General features: G+C 44.5%; 1 protein-coding gene across 4 annotated transcripts in view; it reads right to left on the bottom strand.

Moving 5' to 3' along the window:
- UBAP1 (ubiquitin associated protein 1) overlaps positions 1 to 13151 on the bottom strand; it is a 44360-nt gene extending 31209 nt beyond the window's left edge. For 3 of the 4 annotated variants that reach the window (XM_008141976.2, XM_054726807.1, XM_054726806.1), the window contains exon 1: positions 12949 to 13151. The gene's annotated coding sequence lies outside the window, so the exon portion shown is untranslated. Of the gene's footprint in view, positions 1 to 12556; positions 12579 to 12948 lie in introns of those variants that run through there. The other variant, XM_054726805.1, reaches the window with a different exon arrangement.
- Positions 13152 to 13539: the final 388 nt, after the last annotated feature.

Here is a 13539-nt window from a genome sequence, read left to right as displayed (position 1 = left end):
AAAAAAATTAAGGCTAAGTATATAAATTTATGGTGTGGTATCTATTAGCCTGCACTATAGTATATTGCAAGGCATTGTAGTGAAAACATTTTTATTTCCCACTGTAAGCTTTTTTAAAGTAAATATACTGCAACTATCTTGTAAAAATTACTCAAAACAGAATTAAAATCTGAAAAGGATCTTTTTTCTTTTTTTAAAATCCTCACCCAAGGATATGTTTTTACTGATTTAGAGAGAAAGGAAAAACATTGATCGGTTGCCTGCAGTACTCACTCTGACTGGGGAACAAACCTGCAACCTAGGTATGTACCCTGATAGGAAATTGAACTCGCAACCTTTTGGTGTACGGGATGACACTCCAACCAAACTGAGCCACCTAGCCAGAGCTGGGATTTTCTTTTTTTATAAGAAACCAACAAGTTAATTTTAAAATTTACATGGAAAGCCAAAGGAAATATAATAGCCAAAACAATATTGAAAAAGAAGTTGAAGAATTTACCATCAACTTAACTATGAGGCTGCACTAATTAAAAAACTATGGATCATAAAAAACTATGGAAATGGTATAAGGATATATCACATAGACTAACAGAACAGAGTCCAGAAATAGACTCATACACATATAGCCAAATGACTTTTTTGTTTGTTAATCCTTTCCCAAGGATATTTTTTCCACTGAGTTTTAGAGAGAGTGGGAGGGGGGAAGTAGGAGTGGCGGGGAAGGAGAGGGAGAGAGAGACACACGGATTGGTAAGCTCCCACAGGTGCCCCAACCGGGGCTGGGGATCAAACCTGAAACCCAGGTACATGCCCTTGACAGGAAATCAAACCTGCAGCCTGAGACCTTGCAGCGCTCAGGACCACAGGACCAGCCAAATGACTTTAAACAAAGGTACAAAGGAATTTCAAAGGGGAAAGGTCGGTCTTCTCAAAAATGGTGCCAAAACATTCATATGCAAAAAAAAAACAAAAACACCCACCCTTAATCCATACCTTGCACTATATATAAAAATTGACAGAAGGATGGAAAGATCATAGGAAAGGGCTACAAGGGTTCTTTTTGGGGTGATGAAAATGTTCTAAAAGTGATTGTGGTGAGCCAGGCTGGTGTAGCTCTGTGGATTGAGCATCATCCCATGGACCAAGAGGTTCTGGGTTCAATACTCAGGTTGCAGGCTCAATCCCCAGTAGGAGGCATGCAGGAGGCACTTGATCGATCGATCGATCGATGTGTCTCTCTCATCATTGATGTTTCCATCTCTCTCTCCCTCTCCCTTCCGCTCTGAAATCAATAAAATATATTTAAAAAAAATAAAAGTGATTGTGGTGATGATTGCACAACTTAATATTCTAAAAGCCACTGAACTATACATTTTAAATGGGTAAACTAAATGTGGTACACTGATACACCACACCATGGGGATGAATCTCAAATGTATCATGGTAAGTGAAAGAAGCCAGACTCAAAAGGTTACGTACTATGTCATTCCATTTATGATATTCTGGAATGGGGGACAGAAAAGTAATCTAGCTACCAGGGACTGATAACGGAAGGAAATGACTATAAAAGGGAACACAATAATTTTTTTAGGTTGATAGAACTGTTCTATATTTTATTGTATTACTGCTTACATGACTATACACATCTATCACAATTCACAGAAAACAGGACAAATTTTACATGTAAACTGTACTTCAATGTTTAAAATATATATATATATGTTCATCACACTGAAATTAGATAAAATAGAATCACTGAATAAATACTAGTAATATTTTAACCCATCCTAGTGGAAGGAAATTTCATTTTTTAAAATGCCAGAATTCAAAATAACAAATTATACAGCTGTATCAAATTCTATTAGTATGCTTTCTCACTGATGGACAAGGGTTTTCTACAATGACATATATGGTTTCTAACAATGGATTTCTTCCCTATTTAAAAGCAAAACAAAAATGTAAGTCGAAGTAAATCAGTTTATATCTTCCTTAGCTTAGGAAAAGACAAAATACAAATAATATTATTTTAATATTACGTCTTTAGCTGGTAAAATACCTTCTAAATTTAGCATACATAGAGCAATGCTAAACCGTTTTTAAAATGTAGTCACCATCACTAGCAGATTTCTCTATGGGTTGATGAAAATGTTCTAAAATTGACTATGATGATTCCAAAACCCTGTAAATACACTAAACATTTTTAAAATATATTCTTATTTATTTCAGAGAGGAAGAGGGAGAGATAGAAACATCAATGATGAAAGAGAAGCATTGATTGACTGCTTCCAGCATGCCCCGACTGGGGATCCAGCACATAACCCAGGCATGTGCCCTTGCCAAGAATCGAACCTGGGACCCTCCAGTCCGCAGGCTGATGCTCTATCCACTGAGCCAAACTGACTAGGGCTAAACAGTTTTTTTAAAGAAAGGGAAGCACTTACCAACTCATTTTTTAAATTGATTTTAGAGAGAGGGAGGGAGGAAAAAAGAAACATTGATCAGTTGCCTCCCACCCACGTCCCAACCAGGGTTTGAACCTGCAATCTGGACATGTGCCCTCACCAGGAATCAAACCCACCACCTTTTTGATGCACAGGACAACACTCCAACCAACTGAGCCACACTGACCAGAGCTAAACACTATTGAATTGTATTTTTTAAATATATATATATATATATATACATATATATATGTATATATATGATACATATGTGTATATATATGTATATATATATAATTTATTGATTTCAGAGAGAAAGGGAGAGGGAGAGAGAAAGAAACATCAATGATGAGAGAGAATCAATGATCGGCTGTCTCCTGCACAACCAACACTGGGGATCGAGCCCACAACCTGGGCATGTGCCCTAACCCGGAATCAAACCATGACCTCCTGGTTCATAGGTAGATTGCTCAACCACTGAACCACACCAGCTGGGCAAATTGTATTCTTAAATGGGTGAATTGTATGACATATGGATTATATCAATAAAGCTTTTACCAAGAGAAAGTAGCTCTAAATTTGGTAAGCTGTGCAACTAAAGAATGATTATTTAGGTATAGAGAAAGGAAAGAAACAAATGAATAACATCTTTTCACTTTCACAATGGCTATTATGAATGAAAGTAGGGACCCGCTGCAGGAATATTTCCTGCAAGACTTCTGGCGGGCTTCCCTCCCGCCCCCGCCACCTCTCCTGCTGCAGCGGGCGAGGCGGGGCAGGGCGGGCGGAACGGGCGGGGCACCTCCCACCCATTCCACCCACCCAACCCAGCCCGCCGCCACCTCTGCCTCTGTGGCCTTGTGGGGGACACAGCCGCTGCCGCTGCAAGCCTCGCCCCACACTCCCGACCCTCCGTGCCCGCTGACGTAGCTGCCTCTGTGGCCGTGCGCTGCCACGGCCTCTGACCACCCCGACCGGCCACGCAGGTTGCCACCGCCTCCTCGGCTGCTGGAGCTGCTGCTGTGCGCCCCACCCCGCCCACCGGCCCTGCCACGCGCAGCCCGCCTTGCCACGCCCCTGCCCGCAGCCACCACCGCCTCCGAGGCCACCACCACCTCGCATACCGCCTGCCACGCCCCGCCTGCTGCCTCCACTGTGCGCCCCGCCCACCACCACCACCGCCACCACTGCGGCCATGCGCAGTCGCTGCCGCGCACACTGCCTGCCACCGCCTCAGAGGCCACCATGGCCGCGTGCTCCACAGCCGCGCTGCCGCCCGCCCGCACAGCCACCTTGCTTTCTGCACTCCTCCCTCCCAGTGTATGAAAATTAACCGCCATCTTGTTCGCTCTGATTGGCTGTCGGCATAGCGAAGGTATGGTCAATTTGCATATTACTGTTTTATTAGATAGGATAACTAATAATTTTACTTATTGGTAAAATAATTTTATCCATTAATTTTATAATCTGTAGGATAAATTAATTCTCTTCAGTTACCAAACAAACAAAACAAACCACTTCAACAGCCCATTCCTGATTCTAACTTAGCCAAGGCCATTTCATAGAGGCATTTCCCTAGCTTATTTTATATCTCAACTTATCTATCTGTTCCATTTTAGGCAAAAAGTCATAACAGTAGCAAGAGGCATATATTAGTCCTAATGTCCAGTGAACTCTGAAGTGTAGATCTTTCATATTAAGGCCTATTAGCCAGCAAGTGTCATTCAAGGATAGTTTCAAGTGTTAACAGCAAACAATTATGCCATTTTTATTACTCACAGATAGTTTACTGGTTAGTAACTGCTATGGACTTAACAACAACATTGAATAAAAGACAAAGACTATACCCAACCCGTTTAAGGATAAAAAGTATTACGTAAAAAGCATTCTCAGATTTCAAATGAAACAAGCCATGTTTTAAAATTTGTGAAAAGAAAAAATCAGAAAAGTGGCTAGCTCTAGGTGGTAGGACTGAAAATAATTCATAACATTTTTCTATATATTCTGAACATTATATGGCAAACAAGTATTATTTTATAATTTCTTTAAAGCTTTACTTTAAAAGATTCTGTTTCCAGCATGATGTGGGGATGAAGTATTCTGGCTGATAATTTAGTTAGTGGAAAATTATAAAGTACATGGTTCATCAATTTTCAAAGAACCAACAAATCATAATGAAAATGATTTAACCTTTTTATATGTGAAGAAGACATTTCATAGGCTCTTACAGGCTCTAGAGTCATAATCCTATATAATAAAGATGTAATATGCAAATTGACCATCACCCCAACACACAAGATGGCCACCACAAGATGGCCAGCAGGGGAGGGCAGTTGTGGGCAATCAGGCCAGCAGGGGAGGGCAGTTGGGAGGGACCAGGCCTGCAGGGAAGGGCAGTTGGGGGGAACCAGGCCTGCAGGGGAGGGCAGGTGGGGGCGACCAGGCCTACAGGGGAGGGCAGGTGGGGGGGACCCAGGCCTGCAGGGGAAGGCAGTTGGGGGGGACCAGACCTGCAGGGGAGGGCAGGTGGGGGGGACCAGGCCTGCAGTGGAGGGCAGTTAGGGGCAACCGGGCCAGCAGGGGAGTAGTTAGGCGTCGATCAGGCTGGCAGGTGAGTGGTTAGGGGGTGATCAGGCTGGCAGGCAGAAGCGGTTAGGGGCAACCAAGCAGGCAGGCAGGCGAGTGGTTGGAAGCCAGCAGTCCTGGATTGTGAGAGGGCTGTCCGACTGCCCGTTTAGGCCCGATCCCAGGAGGGCAGTCAGACATCCCTCAAGGGGTCCCAGATTAGAAAGGGTCCACTCATCTACTGATGGACACTTGGGTTGCTTCCAAATCTTGGCTATTGTAAACAACGTTGCAGTGAAATAGGGGTGCGTATATTTTTTCCTCTCGAATTAGTGATGGAAAAAGTAAAATAAAAATGATTTTTTAATATATTTTATTGATTTTTTACAGAGAGGAAGGGAGAGGGATAGAAAGCCAGAAACATCGATGAGAGAGAAACATCGACCAGCTGCCTCCTGCACACCCTCTACTGGGGATGTGCTCGCAACCAAGGTACATGCCCTTGACCGGAATCGAACCTGGGACCTTTCAGTCCACAGGCCGACGCTCTATCCACTGAGCCAAACCGGTTTCGGCAGTAAAATAAAATTTTTAAAAAAAGAAAAATATAAATAGAACCAAGATGGTGGAGTAGGTAAATGCCTGTACTCACTGCCTCCCACAACCACATCAAAATTACAACTAAAATACAGAACCACCATCATTCAGAACCACCTGAAACCTGGCTGAATGGAAGCCCTACAACTAGAGAAGTAAAGAATAAAGCACACTGAGATTGGTAGGAAGGGTGGAGTGGGCTGGCCCGACACCCACATGTGCCGTTTTTTGTTTTTTGTTTTTAAACATTTATTTTATTTTTTTAAATATATTTTATTGATTTTTTACAGAAAGGAAGAGAGAGGGATAGAGAGTTAGAAACATCGATGAGAGAGAAACATCGATCAGCTGCCTCTTGCACACCCCCTACTGGGGATGTGCCTGCAACCAAGGTACATGCCCTTGACCGGAATCCAACCTGGGACCCTTGAGTCCGCAGGCCGACGCTCTATCCACTGAGCCAAACCGGTTTCGGCTGTGCCGTTTTTTTTAATTGGGAAGGAAATAGTCTCTGAGGAGGTCACCCATGAGAAACAAGAGGTCCCAGCCCCATACCACACCCCCAGCCCAGGGTCCCAGAGCTGGGAAGAGAAGTCCTCGCATCTACAGGCTGTAACAACCAGCAGGGATTGTGGCTGAGTGACAAGGAGGCTGCTAGAGACCCAGGTGTTCCATTTAAAGGACCCATGCAAGAACTTACTTGGACTCCCAGCACGAGGCGGCTTTGGGAGACCCAGACACATATGGGGAGGAACTGTCTGGCATTGGGGCAGGAACTTGGGGGTGGCTTTATCCCAGACAGGGATGCTCACAGGGGTCATTGTTCCTGTGCTAGAACCTCCCTGTCACAGGGCTGACTGGCAGCCGTATCTGAGTCTCCATCACCCTGGAGCACACTGTTTCCTCTGCCCTGGTGATTCCCTGAGACCCTGCCCCATCCAATTTGCAGCCCCACCCAAGCTGTTTGTAGCAGCTTTTCCATTTGAATGGCCTGTCCTGGCTCAGGTTTCAGACTTTGCTAAAATCTCTCAAACAAGCTACAGCTGATGACAGTGTACCCCAAACCTATCAATAAAAGGCCCAAGACCTGGCACTAGCTTTGCTTCACTGTTGGGCCTCCAAGTCATCCACAGATCCCTTTGTAGCTCTTGCCAGGTGGCCCCAGGCAGTGGCTGACTTTGCACCTCCCTGGAGGTCCTAGAGCCAGTATACCCAGTGGACAGCTTCAGACCATACTAAGTTACAACTCTACACATCCACAAGCGACACACTCAAGAGGCAGACTCAGTGAGCACCAAAGCCCCACTGAAGCAAGTCCTGCTCCATGTCTTTGACATTCTCACTAAAATCCTTGGAAGTCTCATGACAGGTCATAAATTGAGAGGATATTTGCAACCCATAAATTTACAAATAATTAGCATTCAAAGTATATAAAGAATTCTTAAAAATCAATCAGAAAAAGAAACAACTCAATAAAAACAGACATAAAACTTCACAGGAGCACAAATGGCCAATGAACACATGAAAAGATGCTCAACTTCAGAAAATGCTAATAAAAACGTAATAGATACCATTTCAAACCCACTAGATTAGAAAAAAATTTTCAAGCCTGACAATATCAAGTGTTAGGGAGGAAGTGAAGCACCCAAAACACACACTGCTGGCTCTTAACTCCATAAGCACAATATTCACATTTACCATGAGCCAATTCAATGACTCAAAAACTGGAAGTGTTTGGTAAGTATTAAGCAACTGATAATGACCAATCCAGAATTCTGAGAACATGTTCGGAATACTGCCAAATACAAATTTTGGCCCTTAATGAACTGGGTCCAACTTGACTCAGCAATACAAATAAGAAAACTTTTAGTCCCTTATCCAGTTTCTCTAGCTTATTTTGTTAAGTACAAAATAGTCATTTACTCCTAGAATACTGATGATATCTTAATTGACTAAAATTTTAATGAAATATTTATCATTGCAGTAATACTTCTATTTCAATGAGAAGAAGTAGTTTTAAATGACATAACTTTAAAATTAAAAAGTGCTTACACTTTAAATTTGACAGGAATTAGAATGGCTCTGTGACCACTTAAGAGGGACAAAATGGTGTAATAGATGGGCATTAAAGTTAGAAAAATCTAACCACTTTATAGCTGTAACCTTAAATTACTTAACTTCTCTGATCCTCAACACCTAAAAGGATGCATATCACAACCTGCCTACCTGATCAAACTGTAAGGATTAAGTTAGGTTATGTGAAGTGTTAACAATGCCTAGCTCATTAGCATATACCCAGTGTTAGCACCTTTCCCTTTGTAAATCTTGCTACCTTCACCTAAATTTTTAAAGCCTGAAATAACTATCAATTTATAGGAAAACATTACTCTTACATTCAAATTATTTTCCAATAATACAAGAAATTGTGTGCTACGGGTTAGAATCTGCTCCTTACTTCTTTCTCTAACTGAAAGGCTCTTTCCTATAAGCAATTAGATTCTGGAAAAGAGGATAGATTTTTCACTTATCTTCATGATACAGAAGTAGGGATTCTCATGCTATATGAGAAACTAAATCCAGTTAATTTCTAAACTTCAGATATTTTTCCCCTAAGAAAAAGCTTATTTAATACATTAAGATACTACACAATACCTTTTCCATGTATTGAGAAAGATTGTTTAAAGAAAATCACCTGGCCGAAACCGGTTTGGCTCAGTGGATAGAGCGTCGGCCTGCGGACTGAAAGGTCCCGGGTTCGATTCCGGTCAAGGGCATGTACAGTGGGGGCTGTGCAGGAGGCAGCTGATCGATGTATCTCGCTCATCGATGTTTCTAACTCTCTATCTCTCTCCCTTCCTCTCTGTAAAAAGTCAATAAAATATATTTAAAAAAGAAAAAAAGAAAATCACCTGGTTAATGATGAACTGATGGTTGTTTGTTTTTTTTTGGTCTGTGGGAAAAAGTTTACACTAAAATAATCTACATGTGAAAAAACTCCAAACGTTTAACAGTATAATCAGAGAACAGGAAATATTTATCATACTGACATCTACACTCTGGGCTAATGAAAATTCATCTATAATGCAGAAAATACTTGAGAGAATTTTAGTCACTGAATTAAACTTTGAAATTGCATTTTAAATACCTTACTCTAGTCAAGACATAAAAGAAAAGATAAACAAGATAAAGTGACATTTGCCAGTCCTAGATAAATGTGCTATAGCAACCATTATTGAGAATTATTTACAGACCTAATATTATTTTATCAGGATACTATGACTGTCTTCTTCAAAATCAAAATGAAAAATAAAATCTCTCAGATATACATAAAATATGCCATAATGAGCCGAAACCGGTTTGGCTCAGTGGATAGAGCGTCGGCCTGCGGACTCAAGGGTCCCAGGTTCGATTCCTGTCAAGGGCATGTACCTTGGTTGCGGGCACATCCCCAGTGGGGGGTGTGCAGGAGGCAGCTGGTCGATGTTTCTCTCTCATCGATGTTTCTAACTCTCTATCCCTCTCTCTTCCTCTCTGTAAAAAATCAATAAAATATACTAAAAAAAAAAAATGCCATAATGAGGTAGTGATCAAATACAAAAGAAAAATTCAGAAAGTTCTTTTATTCATACTTTTTCTTCCTGTCTTTATTTCTAAAACTAGAGGCCCAGTGCATGAATTTGTGCACAGGTGGGGTCCCTTAGCCTGGCTGACTGTGGGGCCGATTGGGAAAGCCGGCCAGCCATGGGGAGGGACCACGGGAGGTTGGCTCCAGCAGCAAGCTAACCAACGGTCGATTCCACGAGGAATCGGGCTCCCTCCTCCCTCTTGTCCGGGTCCGGGGTCCAGGAGAATCAGATTCGGGGCTGTCAGGGCCCCAGCAGCAAGGTCTGGGTCAGTGCGCATCATAGCTACCGGCCAGTCATTTGTTCGGTCATAATAGTTGCTTAGGCTTTTATATATATAGATAACACTTTATCTTCCAATGAGGCCATAGCAAGTTATTTGCTACACAGTGATAGAGATGCTCATTAAAGAAACAAACTTTCCTATTTCCATAATTATAATGACTTATTAATGTAACAATAGGCATTCAATAAATGTTAAATAAGTAACAGAAAGAATAACTAGGACAGAAAAAAAAATGAATAGGATGGGTTAGAAACAAAAATTTAATTTATAAAATTCCACTTAAAGCCCTGGCCAGGTAGCTCAGTTGGTTAGAGCAGTGGTCAGCAAACTCATGAGTCAATAGAGCCAAATATCAACAGTATGATTGAAATTTCTTTTGAGGGAGGAGGGGGGAGAGATCAACCAAAGGACTTGTGTGCATGCATATGAGCCTATCCAACGGTTAAGTTCAACAGGGGGTGGGGGCATCCGTGGGGAGGGGTGTGGGATGGGAATGGGGGGATGAGGACAAATATGTGACACTTTAATCAATAAAGAAATTTTAAAAATATATATAAAAAAATAAAAGAAATTTCTTTTGAGAGCCAAAATTTTTAAACTTAAACTTCTTCTAACGCCACTTCTTCAAAATAGACTCGCCCAGGCCGTGGTATTTTGTGGAAGAGCCACACTCAAGGGGCCAAAGAGCCGCATGTAGCTCGCAAGCCGCAGTTTGCTGACCACGGGGTTAGAGCATCATCAAGATAAGTCATGGTTGTGGTTCATCCTGGTCAGGGCACATACAAGAATCAACCACTGAGCCGAAACTGGTTTGGCTCAGTGGATAGAGCGTCGGTCTGTGGACTGAAGGGTCCCGGGTTCGATTCCAGTCAAGGGCATGTACCTTGGTTGCGGGCACATCCCCAGTGGGGGGTGTGCAGGAGGCGGCTGGTCGATGTTTCTCTCTCATTGATGTTTCTAGCTCTCTGTCCCTCTCCTTTCCTCTCTGTAAAAAATCAATAAAATAAAAAATAATAAAATAAATAGGAAAAAGGTTTGATTGAAAAAAAAAAAAAAAAGAATCAACCACTGTCCTGGCCAGTGTGGCTCAGTTGGTTGAGCACCGGGTTCAATTCCCGGTGAGGGTACATGCCCAGGTTGCGGGCTCTATTCCCTGTGGGGGGCTTGCAGGAGGCCGTCTAGCCATGTTTCTTTCTTTCTTTCTTTTTCTTTCTTTCTTTCTCTCTCTCTTTCTTTCTTTCTCTCTCTCTCTCTCTCTCTCTATCTCCCCCCCCTCCCCCCCCCCCCCCCGGTTCCTCTCTAAAATCAATAAAAAACGCCCTAACGGGTTTGGCTCAGGAGATAGTGTCAGCCTGCGGACTGAAAGGTCCCAGGTTCGATTCCGGTCAAGGGCACGTACCTTGGTTGTGGGCACATCCCCAGTAGGAGGTGTGTGGGAGGCAGCTGATCGATGTTTCTCTCTCATTGATGTTTATAACTCTCTATCCCTCTCCCTTCCTCTGTAAAAAAATCAATAAAATATATTTTAAAAAATAAAATAAAAAACATAAAATAATCAACCACTGGATGCATAAATAAGTGGAACAACAAACTAATGTTTCTCTCCCCCTTCCTCTCTCTAAAATCCTATATAATAAAAGCCTAATATGCAAATTGTCCCCTCAGGCGGTCGTTCAACCAGGAGTTTGACCACTCACTATGACGTGCACTGACCACCAGGGGGCGGCGAGGAACATGGTGGGCATCAGTGACATGGCGCTGCCAGCCCCGATGGGCCCCAAAGAGAGCAGGACCGTAGTGGGATGGTGGAGCAGATGAACGGGCAGCGCCAGGCCAAGGTGGCTGCGAGCAGGGGCCCGAGTGCCACACCGATCGATCACCCCACAGAGAACGACCAGCAGCAGCAGCAGCAGGGGGCCTGGCCCTGATGGATCGCCCCGCAGGTGGGATAGTGGAGCAGGTAAGGGGGCGGCGCCAGACCAAAGCAGGGTGCCAGGTGGGACTGTGGGGCTGCAGGGCTGGGGGGGGCGCAAGCTGGGGCCTGATCTCTGCAGGCCACCCCAAGGAACCCCACCCATGCACGAATTTGTGCACTGAGCCTCTAGTCAATAAATAAAATTTTTTAATTCCACTTAAAAGTAAATAATGACAAATTTCAGAGGGAAGGGGGGGCAGGAAGTGATTAACAAAAGAACGTCTATGCACATATGCATAATCCATGGACAGACAATAGTGCAGTGAAGGAGGGGGGAGGACAGGAGTGGGATAGTGGGAGTCAATGAGGGTAAAAAAGGGGACAACTGTAAGACTTTCAACAATAAAGATAAATAAATAAAAAAGTTAATGCAGACAATGTAATTCTTTATAGACTTTGGACACTTGCAGTCCAAAACATTTGCTATAAAAATTCAGAAAGTTTCAGTTTAACTTGTTTGATTAGAAAGAGCTAGCTATCACTAAAGACTAAGTGCCCTGTTTTCCCCACCACCCAATCTAATAAAATTTCAAAGAGAAACATCCGTCATATCTAACCTAATTCTCAAATACTAATACACGACTGAGGAGTGGACTAGTAAGTGGAGTTAGAACAGAATTATTTAATAGTTCACTAAATTACCAAATCTGGTTGGCAACAAATGGTGCCTAAAAACTCTCAACATGTTCGGCTTAATATAAAATCTACTTTTATGTTCAGTCGTACTTTAAGAGGCTACTCTGGAACGCAGTCCATGTGGCGAGAACACAAAGGCCAGAGAGCACTGATACAGATCAAATAAATGAACTATAACTTGATGTTCCGCAAGAAAAGATCTGCGGTTGTTTCAGAGGCCCAGGTGGACGGACTGTACAGGTAAGTCTCCACCCAAGAAATAACAAGAGGCGAAGTAAACACACCCGGAGAAGGCCCGACAATGTCAACGGTGTCCCCAAAGATCACTCCCCCCACGTCTGGTCTACTCCCTTTCTCCCAAACCTCGTCACCTCAGGAAGAACGAAATGTGCACCTCGCGTCCCCAACTCACCCTCAACTCCACATCACTTACCTTCTTTACGAGAACCTGGCTCCACCTCCTCGGCACCCTCTACTTCCCACCGAGCTCTCTCTCACTCCAGCAAGACAGACAGGTGTCTACACAGCCTACCTCCCAGCAGTGTATCAGTCCCCTTCGCCCGAATTCATTTCCCCACAACCCATCTGCCCTCCGCCCCTTCAACTCTGGCCCCCTCACTCCGACCCCTCTCCCCGAACCCTCCCCGAGTCACGGATCTCGGGCCTCCTCTCACTCCTACACCCTCAGCTGCATTTCCTTTCATCCAGCTGGGCCTCTAGCCTCTCCCCCGGGTTCCCTCCCTCACCCGTATCCCGGTCCCGGCGCCCTACCCCCAATCCCACCCCTCCTCTCCCGGCCCCAGAAGGAGGCGCCTCCCCCCTCACCTGAACACCGCTGCCGCCGCCGCCGCCGCCGTCCCAGAAGCCGAAAGGTGCTGGCGCCGCCGACCTCCCACGTTCGGTCCCCGCGGACGGCTCCTAGGGAGAGCGAACACCGCCACCTTCAACTCTGTTCGCCCCAGGCCGGGCAGTCACCGTAGCCGAAGCCAGTACCACAGCCGCCATGTTGAAGTCCTACTTCCCTCCTCCTTCCCCTCACCGCCCCGCCCCCTTGGGCGTCTGATGTCATGACGCCTCGCTCCACGCCCCTCGGGCCAGTGGGAGGGACCGACGTGACGTAACTAATCTCCCTTTTAGTGCCAAACAACCCCTCCTACCCGGAGCGTTGCCCATTGGAATGGGTGAATCCTGCTGACCCTAAGGGAGGGCGGGAGGAGAGGGTCACGGGGAGGGTAAGGCGTGGAAGCGGATTTAGGGAGACGGGTCGGAAAAGCAGGGACCAGAGTTAAAGGGGCAGAGGGCAGCTGAGGTGCGACCTCTGACCTCTTCTCGCTCCTACACCCTCAGCTGCATCTCCTTTCATCCAGCTGGGCCTCTAGCCTCTTCTCCTGGTTCCCTCCAAGTAAGGGGATTAAG

This window comes from Eptesicus fuscus, chromosome 15 (assembly GCF_027574615.1).
Source record: "Eptesicus fuscus isolate TK198812 chromosome 15, DD_ASM_mEF_20220401, whole genome shotgun sequence".
Taxonomy (NCBI): Eukaryota; Metazoa; Chordata; class Mammalia; order Chiroptera; family Vespertilionidae; genus Eptesicus; species Eptesicus fuscus.
Note: the sequence above shows the minus strand (reverse complement) of the source record. Positions and strands in the feature narration are given on the sequence as shown.